Genomic DNA, 21,591 nt, shown 5'->3' with positions numbered 1-21,591 from the left:
AGTATGCCACTTCAGTTCTTGATAATTGCGATATAATTACTAATAAATAATAGTAATTTAACTCACATATATGGATTCAGTATTTATCATAAAGACATAGTATTATCAGAGCAAAAAAAGAGACTACAACTAGAAGATGTCTACAGAAAATGTCAGACGTTTGTGAGAATGCTTTAACCTGTAGTGAAAAAGTGAATTTTGATCAAAGCTAAGTATAAGAATGACTCATTCAGACGTAACTGAAATGCATAATCTAAACACAATCTAAATGCTCAAACACTGCGTGTGTGTCAGTTATTCCTTTGGCACAGTTTCCACTTTTACAGTTATCTCCCTGCTCTTTGTAAGTGTAGCTATGCAGGACAAGGTGAGTCCAGCCTTCAAAACTTTGTGATTTCCACTGATGTTGGAGTTGGAAGGTGATAGCGGAAGGTGGCCAGATTTGGTTCAGCGTGTCAACCATGTGATCCTTCAGTATTTATAACCATTAGGGGCTGTATATGTGTCATAAAGTACAGTGCGGCTCTTTTTCAGGTTGGCCATTGGCCTACTTCACTTCCATCCTCGTCCGTATGTTTCTTCACGCCAGGACTGATGACCCCTACTATATGAGGGAGGGCTAAACTATTTAACTTTAAGTGAACGCTAGGAAATTCTTAGATTTAACACTAACGCAAACATTTGGAATTTAAAGGTAGTTTATGAGCGTGTCCCTAGGATTAATGTTCAGTGCGTAAAACCTTACTTGGTAGGTCAGTCACTGAAGGAAGGCACTGATCCTGAGGCCACACAGGCTCACTGGACCTGACCTTGTACAGTAAAGCTGTCAAATGTTTAGCACACACTGGACTGGGAACTGAATGCCCCATATTTGCTTCCAATGAGACCTCACACAGAGGTTTAAACTTCGCCCACCAAAGATCCCTGCTACCTCTTTGTATCCTAGTATTTCTCCAGCTCTTGCGTTGTCATTTTTTTCACACTGGAACTATTCGCACTCTCACTCTTGCTCACTTTCTGTTTGCAGATTTCAGTATCTCCTGCAATCATGTGGATTCTGTATCTTCCCGTTGCGTCCTCCCCCCCTCCTCTCCCTGTCGTGGAAGTGGTTTCTGTTATGGCAGTGGGAAGGCTACCCGCAGCGGGAGAGATCCTAATTAACAGGCTATTCATTTGTGTGGAGCGGAGGGCTCCTGCTTTCTGAGCACTTGTTTTATGGTGGCGCTAGGGAGCCCTGTCCAGGGATTTGGAGGGGGATAATTGCCTTTGCCGCAGGCTGCAGTAATCTGGTCGGCTAATTCATTATTTTAATAAGTTAGCTTCTCCTCGGGGGTGTGCTAGCTGCGCTGCGCCTCAAACCTTGGTGGTGCACCTCGTTATTGTGGCGCTCTTTTACACCGCCGCCCGCACGGGGTTAATAACTGTTATTAGCCTCTCTCCTCAGCCTGCAATTTCTCGTTTAACTGGGGCGATTCAAACGAAACCTTTGCAAGCGTCTAATAATCAACCTCTCTGGAACCAGGGGTAATCCCTATGAAGGGGTCCATATAGTGGAGAGGGGTAATGGATGCAATCGCCTGAGTGCCTTTGCCTTCGCTCCTTTCATTATGGGTCCTGATGTTGTTTTTGTTGTTGATGCTGCTGTTGTTTTTACTCAATTCCCTCAAATCATCTGAGGGAAGAAATATTTGCCTTGAGCAAGGGAAATGGATCAGATTTATACATACAAATAAGATGATCATTAGGTTTGCGTAACTAATGGCTTCATTTAGGCCATAATCTTCCATCTCCCTAATAGGCTGCGCAGTCAGTCAGGATGTGTCTGCACAGAGGCAGGCAGGTTTAATGGCTCCAGAGTATTCAGACATTTTGTGCATTGACTGATTAAAAACCAGGCATTTCAACAAGAAGGAAATAAAGAGAGGGCTTCGTGAATGGAAATATTTGAAAAATCCAATATTGGAGATGGTGACGGCTGGACGTTTGAAGGAACCTGCTGTTAAAATCCAATTATGAGTACAGAACAACGCGGTTAAAGGGTTTTGAATGCACCTATTTGGATACATTATTTTACTTTGTGATGAAAAGAGATATCCTAATTCACTTTTGAGAGAAAATACAATGTAGAGCCGGCAATCCTATTATGTGTTCCTAGATATCCCTGTTTTGCATTCGCCAATGACAAAGTCTGTCACAGCGGCTAAAGAAAACTAAACACAGCAATCAGTTTTGTGTCGGTGGAGGCTATTTGACATTAAACTCAGATGTCACTGTGTCCTAACTAAGGCAGAGGAGATCTTAAATGCATGCACGGTTTCTTCGCTAACTGTATCTTGGTAACAATCCATCATGAGTTTGGTATCCGCTGTGAACTACAGGATAGAGCAGGCCTCAGTCCACATTCTCTGTATGGCTTATCCTGTAGATTGGCTTGTTTAGCTGTCATCATGCTGTGACCTGCCAGCCACTGTGAAATGAGCTCCTGGATATTAAAGAGTCTATCTCTTCATCTATAGTTAACCGTAGTGGAGTGAGACATCCAAAAGCCCCCCGGGCCCTGTAAAAGAGACGGACAATAACATCCAGGATGGAAAATGATGAAATGAGCAAGGCCATATTCCGCGGTCAGTCATATGACTGAAAGAACATTTCCACTAATTCAACCCAACAAGAACTCTTAAATCACCTGAAGTATTGCACAATGTTTATCCAGGAGTGCAACCATCGGCAAATGGCTCTGCATGATCACTTAGCACTTTCATCTGCATCTAAAAGTTAAACCTGTTCATAGCCACGGCCCCTTCTGCACACAGGAGTGGCGGTTTTGCTCCATAAAGTGCGCACGTGATAGTAAATGGCCTGGTTCACTATTAACTATTATCCACTTAATGTCCTTCCTGGCTGGCCACATGTGGAGCTTTGGCTGAGGACTGGCCTCTGGGGCTGCCTGCGGCTCGTTCAGGGCCATGGCTTTTCAAAGCCCACACTGCCATCTGCTAGACCAGCGTCCCCGCTCTCCTACTCGGGCTGACGCGGCTACAGCTGGGACAGCAAAGGCCCGTGACTGTCCCACACAACCAGGTGTTACCACCGTTTCATACATATGCATGCAGAGATTGCTATAGATCTCTGTTAACGTACGTGGGAGCTGACACTGAGCTAATAAATGCCCTGCTATATGGACAGTATTGCTACATAAATGCTGTTTGTGCACAGGGAGGAGGTTCCTTATTGATTTTTTTTCCCCCTCTCATGGATATATCCCATTTGACACTGCTCTGTGCGAGGCAGTATTGATCAATGATATCAGCTGATGTTTATTGAAGAACTGCTGGAGTGGCATAGCTCAGCCCAGCAGCCCTGCCCACCTTAAAGCCGCTCAACTTAGCATGACTGGCTTCTAATGAGTGGTCCCTCCTCTCATCACCCAATCCCGAGTCCCTCCCTCCCGCATTCATCAATTCTCATTAGGGAAAATCATCATGTGGAATACCAACTTTTGGCCAATATTCATCACTGTCAGCCCTCATCCATGGCAGCGCAATGACAGAGGAGCGCCTAAGTAGCACTGACTTAGCTGTTTTATTCCCTAATCTCACCCTCTGTGCTTGTGGAGCCCAAGCAACCCTCTGCAGTGCACATTCCCTGACAGCAATTACTTTATGCAAAAAAGAGTGGCGGAGTTCAGAAAATGGCGTGAGTGAGAATAAGCCTCAGCTGAACTCTGGCTGCCGGCCGGCTGCAGCATTCCAATAGGACCATCTCATGTCCCCTGGACACTAAAGCACTGCGAGGAAGGAAGGGACATGGCAGAGGACAGCTGTGCAGCTCTGACACAGGCATCGTGTTGTAACATTGCCCGTCTAGATTACATTTCATTTAATGCAGTGTAAATCTGCTATAAAAGTACTGCGTAATTAAACTGACTGATTACTGATGTGCTCATGTTGAAAATAATTCAGGTTTTGTGCTATTAAGAGCAACATTTATATATATAAACTAGTTCACGGTTAAGATTCATACCACTCTCTAATCTGTATGTACACAAAAAGTGATGCTACTACTAGCATCCAGATAGCTGTGGCTAATCTGGCTTTGTCCAAATGTATAAAAAAATCTCTTAAATTCACATTAAAACATCATGTTATGGGCGATCATGTGGCAAACCTTTTGGTTCGTGCATAGTCACGGAGTCTCTATTTCCCCAAAACTTAAACTATTGCTTTAAATCACACCTGCATCTTTTTTTTCCCCCACCCACTGGGTCCATCCACCCTTTAGGAGCTTATCTACGTCACCGGCTGATTGCCTCCGCCAGCAGTGAGTTCCCTCTCCTGTAAAAATAGCTTGTGTGTGTCATTCTCATAACAGCAGCAGGATCGATACATTCATTCCCATTTTAGCTGCTCTGCCCCTTCGCCCACCCACGCCTGCGAATAGGACAGCTTGCAAAACCCAGCCGCCATGTCAGCTAATCACAGCCCTATTGCTTCAGTCATCCGTGCCCCATCGTTGGCCCACACCGGCTGCCTGCCCAGCACAGCTAGAGATTCTACCCAGAGGTCAGTGGGCTGGCCAGCCTGTCTCAGTCCAAACTCCCCTCCTGCCAGGTGGATCAGAGGGAGGCTAGCAGTTTGCCTCTCTGCTGAGAAAATGAGATCACACCACCACTATAGGGGGGCTGCCTTTGGAAGACCTTCATACCAGGCTATATATACGAAGATAATAGTGGAAACACCATTTGCATCAACCGAGGGGACATTATAATAAATCAGAGACTGTGATAAATTCTCTTAATGCTTGGCACTAACAGGTGTTAACTGACTCTCAATTGTTGTCATTTTGCTGCAGCGGCTAAAGAAGGTTTCAGTAGAAAAATGGAAGTTAGCTGTGACTTTCAGTAATATATACCTTAACTTCCTGCATATATGCACAGGTAAAACCAAACAAAATAGCCAGTATAGCAAGGATAGGGGTGGATGAACAATAGATAGATAGATACACTTGAATGCAGATCGCATTGAGGAACCTTGGAGGGCAACATATGATGGCCTGAGGCGGTGTCTCTGTGGTTGAGGCATCAGTCACTTCCCTCAGGGCTGCCAGTGAAAACATAAATAAACAGCATTCCTCCTCTGCAGGGCAGAATTCACAAAAACATATTCAATAGAAAGAAGTGTTCAAAGTAGGTGTAAAAATGTGCAGTGGAAGAATTGCAAGGGTTGGGGAAACAAAAATTGGTTTGGTTAAATTAAGTTAATGACAATAAACAACAGACCTATGTGCTAGTAAAGTGTAAAGATTCTAGCAGCTAAAAATCTGATTTTAAACAATGTGGACAGATTTTTGGCTGAAAACTAAGTCAGATCATGCTGGTCATGTACGTATATCAGTCACAACAGGACAGTTACCTTGTTAGCTGGTTCACTTTGTTCTTCATAAATGTTATTTACAAGAAATAATTAAGCTTATAATTTAGTCTCCAATAAAACTGATGATTGATCCAAACAAAAATAGAGTGTTTAATCAGAATAGATACTTGGATGATAGGAAATTATGCTCAAACTGAAGGAATAGCATTTTCTTAAGCTAACATGCAGCTCAACTTTGATTCACATAAGAATATTTACACGATTTTGATGTGTCCGTTTATGTTCCGAGCCGATCTGCTATCCACGTGCCGTCTTCCAGAGACGAGTATGGGACAATCTGAGGATGGTGGCTGTAAGCTCACTGCTCTCCACCGCAACTTGTCATGGCAAAGCCAATTTTTGTCCACTAAATCACCACATGCACAGAAATGTGCACATATTTACATTTGCATGCAAATTACAAACATAGTAAATGTTATCCACAACCTCGTGTGCAAGCTCGGAGGAAGCGGCGCACCGGCGCAGAGGATCATAGTGTAGCAATGCATACACACCTGACCTAAGTCCTTCATCTCTCAGCGATATAGAGCACCTGAACTTTTTCTGGGCTTGATAGATGGTCGGCAGAGTATCCCTGAGGGAGCGGTGATTAAACAGGAAGTATGGAGAGTCACTGAGCAGACCAGGAGCTGGATGACCCTTCCTTCTCAGCCGCTGACTGATCTGCTGCTACAGAGACGAGAAGAGAGGAGGGAAGGAATGAAAGGGAGCCATGGATTATCAATAAAGTCAATATGGCATTGTGTTACATGTGCCCTCTGACCTAAGCAGGGTTACTAGCTCTGATATCCTTATTGTGATATCGGCATTCAAGGATCTAACAGAGCTGTTGGAGGACACGGTGTTAATTTATCTATATTCAACAACCGTTTTCCCCACTCCATAATAACATGATTAGTGAGTGATAGTTACCGGACGTCCACTGAACATTGTGCTACTTTATGGTGTACTTTTTGTCTCAGATTGTGTTTTTAAAAGTTGAAAAATATGTGTAGATTTATTTTATTTTATTTCATATTTCATGCCATCTCTCATTTACATTAAATTCTCACATTAGTATGCGGATTATTCCAAAATGATCTTGCAGCCCCTTTATCAAAGCATCATCTCTTCATACCTAATTAAAATTCTAGTCACAGTCAATGAAAACCTTGTTTCAACACATACCACATCACGGCTGCTTCTATACAGTAATGCCGTCGAGCTGAAATCTGCGTTAGACCCGCTACTTTAATTCATCTCCAGCATCCCATGTTTAATTTTTAGCCTCGGCCGCCCACTGGGACTTTAACCCTTTCTGCTGTCTCATTTTAATCGGATGCTTTTTTGTTAAATGTTTAACTTAAATTGGGGAGCCTCATAAATATTCCAAATCACTCGTCCTGTGTTTGATGAGGAAATGAGCCTCGTACCCGCCGTGATTCCCCAGGCAGGCGGCGAGGGAGGGGGAGGGGGGCTTGGGAGGGGGGGGACCTACAACTTAACTCTTGGAAGTAGACCTGTGCGGCGCTCTGACAGCCTACATTAGCGAGCGGCAAATTGTTTTAACAATGTGAGGGCCGCCTTTGTGTCGAGATAATGATGATATCTCTTTTCTGGTGCGCTACATGCTACTGAGGTAATCACAAAGGTCTCTACTGTCATCACTGCCTGAGAGCACCTTTTATGGTCTAAAGGGACAACAGCTTGGGCTGAATACGAATCTCACCGCTCTGCTATAGACTTCACGTGTAGCATGATGATCCCCGGTGATGTCGGAGCACAGCTTTGATAGCTGTTGGAGTGAATTAGGCAAAGAACTTGTGATAATATTTAGATTTTCAAGACTAACATTAGCGTCACAGTGTAAGTTAGTTAGTGCATAGACAGTATAATACCGTAACTCCCCACCAAAGGTCAAGCAGCTCTGACCTTTGAGTTAGTCGGATAGGCCAGGGTCTATTTCAGAGTTTCTCGTTTTCTGTCTATCTTTCCCTCCCATGGCTCTGTGGTCATTAATCTTCCACACAGGTGCTGAGGACTCCTGACCCTCTGCTCCACTTCCTCCATTAGCACCATGACAGCTCCACTGTAAGGCTCATATACCCGACCATATTTCCATCCCTCTTCTCCCACACCGCCTCAACTGGTCGGGGGAACTGAAATCCAGCGTGCCCCTGTCCCTCCTCAAAAGTTCAGTCGCGCTTGTTTAAGTGCAGCCTTATCACACGGTCACAGCGGTTTTGACTCAGGGACTCAAAGTATGTTTTTTCCACAGCGTTGCAGTGCACTGTGGTCTCAGGTTTATAGTTTAACAATTATGGAATATCAAGCATTGGAAATATAGTTTATAGATAAAAGCAATGCAGGCTTTATTTGTATGTAACTAACTAGTCCAAACATTGGAATCAAATCTCTTAAATGTTATGACTGTTTTATGCATGACCATTTCTTTCTTATGTGAAATAATCTTTATGTATCTAACCTTCTTTAAAAAGAAGAGCCAGCCAAAATGTCCTAAAAAACTATTCCAGCGTCCAGTTCTGGAAGAAATATTACATTCCTCCACCTCAGCATACCTTTAATAATATATTATTTACCTATATGTTGTTATATTGCCATATTGCCAATTGCCATTTCATTAGGTACACTAGTGAACGCAAATGCATTCTAATATAGCAGTCCTGCACTAAGTCTTAGCTTCATGGACATTATGGTAGTCAGCATTAGTTTGAAATAACTGAGAGAGCTGTTGATTCAGCTGTGTTTTCATTGTGGAGGCTGTGGTTTTCAGTTGAGTAGCCACCTTTCTTACGCTGTTTCAGCATAAACATGGATGTTATTTCAGCCGTGAAGCGAGATCTAGTACAGAAATGTTATATTAGGATTCATTTGTTTTCCTCATGTACCTAATGAACTGTCAAGTTAGTATTTTACTTAAAAGTATCAATTCAAAAACGTAAAAATGTTTATTAACACTCACAAGTTCTGCACTGAAAGTTTTACTCAGTAAAAAGCACTGGCATAAGGCTGACATTAGTGACAATCCTGCACAGACAGTAAAGTTTATATATAAATATATATTTCCAACAAAGGTCAAGAAGATGTGACCTTTGAGACAGATAGGTTAAATGTCACAATGTTGAAAATGTCTCAAAAGTGCTCTTAGCTCAAATGTAGTAAAGGTAAAAGTGCACATTTCTCCTATAAGATGTTAGAAAGGACAATTTGCAGCTAAACCACAACTTGAATACATGTACTATGTTCTGCTGATGCTCAGTAACCTCTTTCCTGCACTGTAGCAGTGCAATGATGATGTGATAAGACCATGACAAGATTCCTCATCTCGAGAACAATACACCAGCTCTCTTTAGAGGATCTTGTTTTCTTTCCGTGCGTGACTTGATACGTCCCAGTCGGAGTTGTGAATCCGTGCCATGTTCTGGGGTCGCGACCCATCCGCTGCAGTTGCCCGCTTTACCGCGGAGGAAGCCCCCACAAGAACAGCTGGACCGGCTCACCCACAAACGCACGTGTAGTCATTTACACACTCCCACATCACACGCAGACACAACACGACGTTAGCACATGCGGCCGGTCGCTTAACATATGCAGCATCTCCGCGCGTTCCCTCGCAGGCCGCCATACGCCCAGGCCCAAGGCAAAGGAAAACACAAATGTCAGTCAGGATGGGGAAAGGTTACAGGGAAGCCAAGAGCTCAGTACTGTTAATTTGCTCCCCGGGGTTCAAGGAGTGGGTCGGCTAACTCGGGAGATATATCCAAAATACCAACTCCTCCGGCAGTCAGTCTGCAGTCATCTATCATAAAGTTTGACAAAGATCGTCTTCGTGACATAGATAGTGAGAGCGTGGAGGGAAAATTTATTACATAAAGTCTTTTCTTTTGTAATTGCTCAACTAATACCTGTGTTGGGTTGAATAATAAAAGAAAAAGTCAAAGAAATAAAACTAAATTAAATTATCACTCATAACAGCTCCAATACAAACTAATTACATTTTTGTCATTCATGAACAAAATTGAAATAAATTTACTGAAATAACAACTCAAACAGCAACGCTTACGTAACTGCTGACAATTCATTGGCATTTGTTTCATTTATACTATCAGTAAAAGACTTTTAAAGTCCTAATCTACTGTATAATAACTACAGCTGACAGATAAATGCAATGGAGTATAGAGAACAACAGATCCCTCGGAAATATAGTGGAGTTTAAGAAGGAAAATTTCAAGTACAACCACTTTAATTATTACTATACTTTGTTAAATAATATGTTATACTTTTTCTATTTTGCTGTCTAAATTTTATTTCAGACTTTATTTAACTTCAGCGAATCAACACCCTCCCAACCCTTCCCACTTTTACTTTATTATCCCATCATTATTTTCACTGCACACTCAAACTTAAGACTACGGTGTAATATTATAAATACAGACTGATTTAAAAGTGTTAAAGTCATGTGCATGTTCTAGTGCCCTGTTGTGTGTGCGTGTGTGTATATGTGGCGTGAACGCGGTGTGCGAGGTGTGTGTATACTCCTGGTGGTCCCATCCAGACGGTGTGTCTGACTTTCAACACGTCTCTCCTCCCCATCTCACCGAGGTCACCTCGTTGGTATCGCAAGCGCAGCAGTCACATTGTGCTTCAATGCAGACAGATTGCTTATAATAACCGTTAGAGACCTTTCATTTTTCCCTGTCAGCAATTCGCAGGATAATTTTGGCACCCTTTAAGGACCCAGCTCCCCTAATAAGAGGATAAAAATAAACAAGCTAGTTGTTGGGGTACTATATTGGGAAGGCGTAATCCCATTTACAAGTCTGAACGCACCCTGGCCAATAAAATCAAACCCCGGCAACGTTGTTATATGTGGCAATTTTCACCATTTCTAAAACAGGGAATGACTGAGAGCCAGGCTTTTAGAGTGCCAGGATTTACTAAATGGATGAAACGTCACCTTCCAAATTTCATTACTAAAGACCTACAGCGAAAAATGCCTAGTCAATTCATGTACCATAACTAGAATTAGGTACATTTATTTTGGGTTCGGGTATTGACTGCTGGGACAACAGATTGCATTATAAGTCTATTTTAATTTACTATATAGCTGTTTTGAAACAAGTTTCAGATTCTGCAGAAGTGGAGCGTATTGATTCCTGCCGGGAGCTGGAGATGTGTCGCAGCTTTACAGTCAGCATTGTCCATCTATTGTGTCATAGCTGCTTTGACACGGCCTGACAAACACATCATAAACCCGGGCTGTCTGCCGGTGCACTTCATCCGCTCTGTTCTTCTGATTTTCATTAAAGGGAGAATGAAAATATGTTTTTTTCCCTCTCTGAATAGTAGATACTCGAAGACATTAAGCAGCGCTGAGAGATTAGGTAAATTAATCAAGTGATGAAAAGTTGGAGGAGAGAATGGTACGAAAAGGTGATGTATGGAAACAGAATACAGAGTATTGTAGGGTGAGATAGAAAGGAGCCGGGTGAATTAATCAACAGAGGCTGAAGGACAGAGGTTGAAGGAGTAAACTAATGTCGGTTCTGCCTTCAGTGAGATGGACATTTAAAAAACATAGCTGGAGATCAATACACGCAGGGCTATCTCTGTTGATAGCATCTATCCATTACTGTCTTCGAAGTTCAACGCGTTTAATTCTGCCTTCTGATCAAAATAACCTAAAATATCTACATCCTGGAGGTAGTGGGTACAGGATACAGCGAGTCTTGAATTGCACGGTATTATCAACACAACATTTATCCTACTGTATGTGTTAATAATATGCGATGATGACCTGTAAAAATGGTGCCTGAAAATAGGGTTCATCCAGGGGCGCAGAGCCTGGCAAAGAAAATAAATAAATAAATGAAATGGAAATGCGTTGCATTCATCCCGGGCCTCTATTTATCCCATTTCCTATACTCTCTTTATGTATCTAATATTTCTAATTTACCAGCGTCCAGGAAAAGTGACACAAGAAGCCATAAATTCCCTTCTAATTCCAAATAATTCCGATTACATGGACGAGTAGTTTTCAATCAGAAAGATAATCTGGATGATAGATGGTGGGATAATTGGCTGTCTCTGCCACGTAAATATTGTGTCGTTCTATTAATCTTGCCGAATGAAGTGTCAAGCTGTCACTCATTCGTCAAACTGAATTAGGAAATATAACGAATAAATAAATGCGCGCGGGTGGCAGCGGGCCCGCGTGTGTGTTTGTGTGCGAGGGGAAGGAGAGGAGGGAGGGAGACGAGAAGCAGGCGGCCACGGTGGTCAGAGGAGGAGATGGGGAACGGAGGAGGAGAGAGAGATGTTAGTGTTTTTAAAAGTGGACAGAAAAAGACAGTAAAGCTCGGGAAAGCTACGTGTGGTGGCAGAGAGAGGGTAGAGGAAGGACGGTAGTCAAAGTTCTACCTCCCCTTCATGCAACATTCTTAATCTCGCCAAAGGCATTTTTATCAGGACGTTTACCATCAGAATTACATTGTCTTTTCTGTCCCAGACTCTATATCCGTCATGTGTCAAAAGCTGCTCCAGTTGCAGAATATTTTACCCGCACATCTCGCAAGGATACGCCCAACACGTAACACAAGTTTACTTGATATTTGAAAGCAAATTACATGAAAGAAGAACCTGGAATTCAGTATATATAATTAATGTGTCAGAGGGCGTATTTTTTCTATCATTTAAAGGGTGATAAATATCTTATCTACTCTTTAACCTGTAGGACAGGAAGATAAAAAAAAATCAAGCAGTGACATCCTCTTAATTTAATTTATAAAGATCATAATTAACGACCTGCAGGCTGCAGGAGACCCCATTTCAGACTGGAGACAGAGAGGGTCTCAGCCGTAGGAATAAAAATGGAAGTTTTCATTGAATTCGGAATTAAATCTCAAATATCAGTAATTCCACAGAAAGGTCAGGCCTGATGGAGTGCCTCCCTGCTTTTTAATATCTCGCATCTCTCCTGAGGAGGAGTCTACCTGGCGTGACGTGGGCCTCGCTAATTGTGGCCGGTTAATTAATGAAACCGTCAGGTGTTTGCAAAGGCAAACAAAGAGCCGGGCTCTCCTAAATCATCAGTGCCCTTCGACACGGTTATTATCTGGCGGCAGGTGAACCCCAGCCTTGACGCATGACAGATTAGATCTTCTCAGAGGATGGGCCGTCCATTTATCTGCCTGATAAACTCAGAGCCTCTCTCCATTTTCAATCATCAGAAAGGAAATGAGATTAACAATCTAATGACGCCAGCACACACACACACACACAGGCCTCACACACCAACACACTTACACGTCCGCACATAAAACAATGCTCAGGAGCAAATGTCTGTTTATCGTAGCTTTGATTACGAGCACAGGAAAAGGCATCTTCGGTGATATACGATCAAATTATTATTTATGATAAATCAGAAAACAGGGGGGCTTTTTTTATTTGACATAGGAATCCCATTCCTTCAGTTTCCATTCTGCATGCTGTGTACCCGTTAAATCACGCAGTGCAGCGCGGGTTCACACTGTTCCAGCGAGGTCCGGGCCTGTCATTTCCCCAGCTCCCATTCCTCGGCCCTAAATTTACAGTGCGGGGATTGTGTATCCCGCTGCACTCCCCCTTGCGGGTCAGCCCCTCCCCTGCTGTCCCTGACACGCATAGCAAGCATCCCGGCCCTCGTAAAGCTGACATCTTCACTAAACTATGCTAACAAGGCCGTAGTGATTTGTATATGCACAGCCCGGTGGCACGAGGAACTGGGGGGGCTGGGGCAGCGCAAAAGATCGTGTGTGTGTGCGTGTGTGTGTGTGGGGGGGGGGGTCACGGGTGGAATCTACTCATGTGGCAAGGGCAGTGAATCAAAGCACCGCCGCCGCCGTTTGCAAAGGTTCCCGTGTCCACAGACAAACAAATATGCACTAACAATATCTGAGGGTTCGCATGGTGTAAGGTGACGGAATAGGCAACCCCGGGGTCCAGTGAGCAGGCCATAGAACATTTCTGGTCCCCGATTCCTCCCCGCACCGGGATTTATAGACTTCAAGCTGAATGGCTGGTGCAGGTGCAGAGCAGAGACAACTGCTCTGCTCTGCTGATGCAATATATTACGGAGCCACAAACATCAACCAAGGTGTCAACACAAACAACTCTTATTATTTAAGGCTGTGTCTTTTAAAGGTGATGAGCTTGAATGGCTGGGATGGTGCAGTCGAGTCGGGGGGTTTGAACGCTGCCCCCATTATTTACGAGAACTGAGCAGTTGATGAATTTAATGGATTTGTTTTGTTCTCCTCAAATGACGTTGAAGATTACGCAGGAAGAAAACAACTGACGAATTATGAACCGTAGTTTTATCTACAGGCGACTTTGTATTTTTGAAAGCTGATACACAATGAACGAACACATACAGGTGCCTGCAGTAGCCTCTGTTTGTCATAGCCTGTGTCTATTAATACCTGTAGTTGTGGGCTGGAGGACAGCGGCCTGTCCACACCTCACTTGCTGGTGATTGAAAGCCCTCCGTGCTCTTTTACTGCCCGACAGGTGAGGCTTATTTGAGGGCATCGCTGAGAGCGGCAGTCCAGTCGTGACCCCGTCCGCTGCTAATTTGAGAGACTCACAGTTAAATTTATATTACGCTTCATTAAAACACACTTCTTCTTTATCTGTGTAGGAATGACATTCAGGAGGTGCTTGGTTAATAAGATCATTCTGCTGAAAGATCCTCAACTTTGATTTGGCCACGCGCTGGTGGCGGACCTCGGTCGAGCAAAGACTTCTGGAAGCCCGGGAGTAATTTGTGAGCAAAACAAAATTCTTTTACACCTGAATGGATAGATCCAAATTGGGGATATAATGTCAACAGCATCTTCAGGGCTCAGCTTCAAAATCTGTTGTTCTTCCAGGAACCAGTGACATCTTTGGTTCTTGGAAGAACTACAGGCTGTTTCAGCTTGAAGTTCAAGTCCCCGCCTGTAGGGGAGGTGTTCCAGATGCCACTCAGAATCCACCAGTTCCTTGTTCCACAATGTATATATCCCACATATTTAAAATAAAGTAAATTGGATCTCTTTAATATGAGTTTAATGGATGTTATGGAGGAGGACATGTCTTTTTTACAGTGTACTGGCTTACTCCGACAGTGAAACCATTTAGTTTTTACAGTGGAGAGAGCAGGAAGTAATCCAGCGGAGAGACGCAGAGGCTGCAGCTGCATATAGCCATATGGCTAGCCGGCACCGTCCAAGAACTGTGTTGCAGAGAGCAGGCAATAACTGGTGGCGCTTTTGCTCAAATTAATCTCAGATATTGTTGGACGCTATTACTGACGCCAGCCCCCAGGGAGTCCATGTGGGCTTTATAGTGCAAAGAAGTTTTAATTCTCAGTGAGACAGAAGAGTGAACTGGAAGAGGCAACAAAGACCTACAGGATTGAGAGGGCACCATTGAGTGAACATTATTTAAGTCAAGACTGAAAGACTATGTTGGACCAGCAAAGTAATACCTACAGGCTGGGACGGTGATACGCAGCATGGCTTCTATACTGTATATTGTTGTCCTTGTTGTTGAATATTTTTGCTTTTTGGTCATAGAACCACTTAAACTGCCCAACCTGCCCTAAAACTGGGCAGGTTGCTCGAACGCAATGCATCCCGGTACATCCCGGTACAAGGGACTTCCATTTCATGCTACATTATGCTATATTTTCCACTACATTTATCTTGACAGCCACTTTGCAGATAAAGATTTTACACTCAAATCTTTATAGATATTATATTGTTTTTAGTGAGGTAAGCAACGTTTCGTGACTAAATATAATCTGCATATTGTTCTTCACAGCTCAACCTGTCTTTGACTGCGATCACTTCTTTTTTTCTTACCAGGGTCAGTAGCGGTAGCGAGTCAGTGGAAGCGAGCGAGAGAGAGCGCCTGATCTCCTGCGAGCGAGGCTGTCAGCGTGGTCCTGAGTGGGCTGTGTGGAGCTTCTGTCAGAGAGTGTCAAATTTCCACGGTCCACACTGTGGCCCTCTGTCCGGCTCGAGGCCGTAACTCAATGGGCCCTTTGATGGGCCACCCGAGGCCTTTCATCGTGTACCTTGCCACGGAGCATGAGGGCCGGGGGGGAGTTGTGCGGCACAACACCTGGCAGGTACGCAAAACCACGTGCCCGAGACAAAACAAAAGCCACTCTGTCAAGCGTTTATTGGAAATTAATTTCCTCTCCCCCTTCTCTTTGCAGTCATAAAACGGCAGAACGGAAAAGAACAGGATGATCTGGGACAGCACTCAGACAGTCACGAGACGCAGGACTGTAAGTACATCATCAAGGTATTGAAAAGGTTGTGTCTTGATGCCAAACTTGCAACAATGAAACTGCAGGAGCTTAGACATCTACCAACATTATAAACTGCACAAGAGTAATAGTGTAATGTCAATTTGACCACTGCATCTGCTTCAGGTCTTATCTTACTTGGCCCTCTCCAGTTTCCATACACCTGCCCCTTGCTTCCCTCCGCCTGTACCCTTCCACTCATTTACCCCTGCCCCATATACAGCAGGCCCATCTCTATGATCATCCTCTTCCTCCCTTATCTGCAGTTCAAAGTCTGCTGACTGAATTATCTCTGGACGGTAAGAGAGAAAGGAAACAACTGTCGGCAGCTCCCAGTCAGCCAGAGAGAAACCGTTCCCCGACAGCTGGTTGGTTAACTGGTCTTTACTGCCTAATCCTGAGGTGGAGGGATGGGAGCAAGGGGGGGAAAGCACAGTGCAACGACACATCGGCGTCTGCAAACGGAGCTTTCCGCACGGACAAATGAGTTCAGTGTTTCCTCTCGGACAGAGCGGTGTCATGAGATAGTGGACGTCGGTAGCTAGAGCGGAAGCCGAGGTCTCAGGTTTGAGTGGCCACAGAGAGCGCTTGACTGAGGTGTTGAGAGGAAAGGTGTGGCGGCCAGGCCCACAGGAGGACAGAGGGCGGATTTAACTGCTGCGCACAGCGGAAGAAAGAACAAGCGTCGCACAACAGGATGAGTAGAGGCTATTGAACCGAGGACACCTGTGTTCACTGATCAAAGGGATCCATCTGCGTGTCTTGGGTCACCGTAGCCGACCATATTCACAGCTACTCAAGAGACTTCAGTAAAATGAATTTTGCGCATCAACATGGCCAGTCAGCACAAATGTTTCACCACCATATGGCCGAACCCTTAACTTCAGTATGAGCCGTTAGATACAGTTGATTTAAACAAGCCCAAGTCCCCCACGTCCACACAGATGCCCCCCTCCGGCCCCCTCGTCTGTCTTGGCTCTCTGGCACACAAGGTCATCCCCTAGCCAGTCACGACACTCCAATTAAGGCGACTGATGGACGCAGCTAATTGGTAGGATTTATAACCTCCTTTTATTATGCTTTATGAGGATGGCAAGTGGAGGGCATTACCATTTATAGGCCCCAGGCTCCATGCTGGATCACTGTCATCCGCCACTGTCCAGCCTGACAACTGAATATCGCAGCAGCAGCACGAGCAGCCAGCGTCCAAGTGTCCCTTCACCCTTTACAGTTTGGGATTTTAAGAAGGAAGACGCTGTTGCACAAAGAGAAAGAAAGAAAGGACTGGAAAGAAAAAAAAAAAAGATTGAAAGAGAGAATGAAAAGAGAGGGCAGAGTTAAAGATGGGGTGAGACGTGGAGGGAGGCACCATGGGGCAGGTAGGCAAGGAGAAGGCAGGCAAGGCTCCCATAATGAGTGTGTGGTTATTGATTGTATTGTCAGGGTGGCTGACCAGGGTCCCGTGTGCTGTGGGCCCCAGTCCATCTGTGGACAATGCAGTCAGTTACACCTCACTGCTCCGTCTAATAAAGAACAGGCAGATTGATGTCACCAGTATGGTTGAACTCTACCTAACACTCACCAGCACAAAGTGCGCACACGCACGCACACGCGAGCGCACACAAAAGCACGATTGCAGGACCGTCGTGAAACAGGGAAATCATTTTTATTTCCTTTCCTGGCAGAGAAATGATAGGAACTGTGGTTTGAATTCATAATCTGCTTAAATTTATAACGCAGAGCCACAGCTAATGATTATTGTCAATATCAATTAATGTGTCAGTTATGCGTTAATCAGTCTATTTATTGTTTGTCCTATAAAGTGTCATAAAATTTCATACAAAACAAAATCCTCAGTGGACTCACTTACTGAAATTTACCCAATATTTACACTTCTTTAAGGATTAAAACAACATCATTTCAAATTTGTTCATACACAGAGACATGAACATAATCAGTTGCAACTGTTTTGTGTGGACAAAAACAAGATATCTCATCTGGAAAAACTCTCTTGAGTCGAGTACACCGAGAAGCCACCGCTTTTAGCACCAGCCAACATATCAGCAACACGCCTCTGCCAAGAGTCATTGCACAACAAGTGACAGTGGCTGGCGTTCCCCACTAACTGACTGACAGCGTATCGGGTCACATGCGTACAAACGACGGGAAAAACAGCCGTCGACGCGAAAGACTCTGAAAGCCGCCTCTTTTAGGAGGAAGTCGGCGCCTCCACCCGAACATTTGGCTGCGCTCGGGGCCCCCGTGGCCTCCGTGGCAGCGGCAGCACGAGCGATTACTCCTGCGCAGCCAGCCAAAACACAAAAATCAATAAACAATCTCAACGTTTCTGAGGGCCTTTCGTCTGACTTAATAAATGTCTCAATCCGCCGTTATGACTTCATTTCGCTTTAACGTCTTCTTCATGTGCATCTTTTGCCGATCAATTAGAGACTGGAGTGCCCCTTCTGTCACGACACCTGCCCTCCATCCGCTGCTGCAACGCACACACACGCACACACACACATTGCATTGTGAAGCATAGAGTGAGTTGCTATTTTAATCCTTGAAATTAGATACTTTTTGAAAGTACTCTCTTAAATGGCTCATTAGAGCCCACGCCACACACTTATATCTGGTTATTCTGCATATCATGTTCGTGTGCTTAGTAATTTTATCCGGAGTTAAGAGTGGTTCACCTCTTCTATAGATGCAGATTCTAAGGAAGTCCGGTCAGTTAATGAGGCTATATGTTGTGTACAGGAGAAACCATTTCCAGGCTGTCAGTGGTGTCAGTGGCGATGATGACCACAGCATCTTTCTCTCAGGCTGCTGCTGCTGCTGCTGCTGCTGCTGTCACAGGCCCTAATCCCAGTGCTGCAGGGATGACAGCTGAGTGGTGCCAGAGCTCCTGGTCTGTGACTGGAAGCTCCAGGAGAATTCCACGCGCACCCTCTCTTGTCTCCCATCGATTCTGCCACTTCCCATTATTGTCAATCAGAGCGGCATTGTCTCCACGGGAGGAGCGCTGCAGCAGGCGATTGCCAGGGCAGCGGGGTGTGGAGAGCAGCATGCAGCACGCCTGCCAGCCACTACACCAGCACGGGGGGCCACCAGGGGCCCCTCTCAAGAGGCAGCCCGGGCAGGATGCCACAGCTAAAACCGAGACCTCTTTGCATTGCAACACATAGTGCACACGGCTGAGAAACACAGAAGGGGGTGAAACCTCTGGAACAGCTTCGTCGAGAGGAGCAGCTGCGGCTCCGGCTGAAAACGTAGTTTCACATGGCTGTCAGCGGGGGAAGCAATGCTGCTCTCTCAGATGTGACTGCCTTGTTAGAAAAAAATGACATAATAACAATGACAGGAATAATGGAACAGCCAAGTGAAGCATTGCTGTGGGGGTTGGGGAGGGTTTGGGAGGGGGCGGCCGGTTCGCAAGCGAGCTTCCGGTGTAGCCACATGGCTCCTGACCCTCAGTGGGCCACTGTTGTGGTGGTGGTGGTGGTGTCAGGCGTTCTGGTCAGGTGAGGCAACCATGCAGCAGCTATAAGCCCTGGAGATTGATGGGAGCGGTGCCCTCCCTCCCTGCGCTGTAAAAGATTATCCGCTCACCCGCTGGAAACAAAGCTGTGATGGAAATTCGTCTCGCATCATCAGCAACAAAATATCTACACGGCAAAGCGGGAGTCTCTCATTTTTCATGGGCTATATATTAAATAAAAAAGGGCATTAAAGAAAAAGGGAAGGAGGTGCTCTGAGTGATAGCACTAGTTAGTATTTTTTTTTAAATGGGCCGCTTGAATCAGGGAGATTATATGGTTTTTATTGGCTGTCAGGAAACACAACTTTCTGCGTACTTCACCCGCTGAAGCTCATAACGCTCTGATTAGAATGCCAGCAGAAATGAAAAGGGATGGTGGCGCTGTAAAGAGACAAGAGGAGCGGCAGGACAAGCACAGATGCCCTGGAATCTGCTCTCCCTCAAATACACGAGGGAATACAAGAGGACCAACACATGCACCAATAAAGCACAGAGTGAGTGAGCAGGCTGCACACGAGCCTCAGACAGAATTTATACACCGCGTTTCACGGTCAGATCTGGTGTCAGAGGCTGAGCCGGTGCCTATTCTGAACCGGATACATGAGACACATCAGGCAGAGTGTTATCTCTGGCTAAGTGAATATTGCATTCAGCTGATATGTGATATTTGAATTTCCCATTAGAGGGGGAATATGTGCCGGGGTGAAAATGCTCGGTGACGCTCGCTCATTCCACAGAAGGCAGTGAATAGAAACCTTGCTTCACAGTTGCAGCGTGTCACGGTGATGATAAGGATGAAGTGATGGAGGGGGGGACTCCTAAGGGGGCTAGTAAGAAAACCGAGTGCTGTTACTCACAGGGTCACCTACACAGAAGCCTTTTGAGTCAGTTTGAAGACTAAACGCCATTTACTAGAAACTCAACCAACTCAACCCGATCACAGTAATCTCCTCCAGTGGTTTAGAAGTGTTTTTGAAAGGAGGCGGCCATACCTCACGAGTGAGGCAGCAGATTGAAATCAGTCATTTTATCGACTTGAGAGACTCCATGTGTGTCAGTTTGTTCAAACTGAGCTTTCAATTTCCCCGTCGCGGAGAGAAAGTAAGAGAGGGTAACATCAAGCTCCCAAACATGACAGAGCTGGCTCTTTCTGACGAGAGGAAGCCATTGATTTTTCCTCCATTTCACCATCAATCTGGTGGAGAAGAGGTGGCAGTGGGTGCTCAGACAGCTGATGATGTGATTTGTAACCGTGGACCACCAGCGAGCGGAGAGAATTGCTCCGACTCTCAACACGCGGCAAAGTGACTACCACAGTCTTCAGCATTCAGCTGGAAGATTAACAGTGGGGGATCTACTGATAATCTCCAGCGGCCGAGGGAGTATTTCCTCTGCCAGCCGCGCTGCAGCCACACTAACATTTGTATTCAACAGGACCGTTGTCAAGTCTTGGTGGGACTGAGTCACTCCGTTGTGAAAAGCGTTCAAGGTAGCAACTTAATCAATTATTTTCTTATTCTATCGTCTGTAAAATTGTGTAAAATGGCCTGGGTGAGTTCAAATATTTTGCTTCATCATTTGAATGAATTCCCAATAGTTTACAAAAAAGAAAGGCCACTGTTCATTTTGAACGCTGGAGTACCTGTATGTATATAACTAATATTGTATAGGTCTCCCTTGTGCCTCCAAAACAGTCGTGACTCATCAGAGAATGGACATGGGCCTTCTGAGGGTGTCCTGTGGTGTCTGGTAACAGAATGTTGTTAGTGGGGGCCTTTGGGTCCTATGGGTTGAGGGGAGGGTCCTCTGTGGATCATCCCACAGATAGTTGATCAGTTTGGGATCTTGTGCTGTTAGTTGTTCCTAAAGTGTTTTTGTGTGTGTGTCTGTGTCAGGCTGCATCCTGCTGGGGATGGCTGCTGCCATCAAGGAGTGTCATTGCTATGGGGTGCGGGTGCCTGGTCTGGTCTAGATGGGTGCTACATGTCTAAGTGACATCCACACGAATGAATGCCAGGTCCAAACGTTTCCCAGCAGAACATTGTATTGTCACAAGATGGTTCAAGTTATAATGTTATGCCTGATCGATGTATATAATATGTACATGGTCTGAATATTGTCTGTGTTGCATAAGAGCCACCAGTGATTGGAAGATCAGCATACTTGCACTTGCATTTGGCCTAAAGCACCTTAGGTACAGCCTCACAGGGCTGCTGGCATGGCTGCAGACTCTTGATTACTTACTTAGACGAATGATTATTATCAATATATCCGGTGATTAA

General features: G+C 44.9%; 1 protein-coding gene across 21 annotated transcripts in view; it reads right to left on the bottom strand.

Moving 5' to 3' along the window:
* esrrb (estrogen-related receptor beta) overlaps positions 1 to 21,591 on the bottom strand; it is a 75,683-nt gene that overhangs the window by 50,730 nt on the left and 3,362 nt on the right. For 8 of the 21 annotated variants that reach the window (XM_084568920.1, XM_084568916.1, XM_084568919.1 and 5 more), the window contains exons 1-5: positions 15,317 to 21,563; positions 13,892 to 14,038; positions 5,927 to 6,101; positions 5,631 to 5,778; positions 5,003 to 5,135 (exon numbers count right to left, since the gene is read on the bottom strand). The gene's annotated coding sequence lies outside the window, so the exon portion shown is untranslated. Of the gene's footprint in view, positions 1 to 5,002; positions 5,136 to 5,630; positions 5,779 to 5,926; positions 6,102 to 13,891; positions 14,039 to 15,316; positions 21,564 to 21,591 lie in introns of those variants that run through there. The other 13 variants (XM_084568913.1, XM_084568906.1, XM_084568914.1 and 10 more) reach the window with 10 other exon arrangements.

Source organism: Chelon labrosus, assembly GCF_963514085.1.
Source record: "Chelon labrosus genome assembly, chromosome: 20".
Lineage (NCBI taxonomy): Eukaryota > Metazoa > Chordata > Actinopteri > Mugiliformes > Mugilidae > Chelon > Chelon labrosus.
The sequence above is the reverse complement of the archived record's forward strand: the minus strand, read 5'-3'. Positions and strand labels throughout refer to the sequence as shown.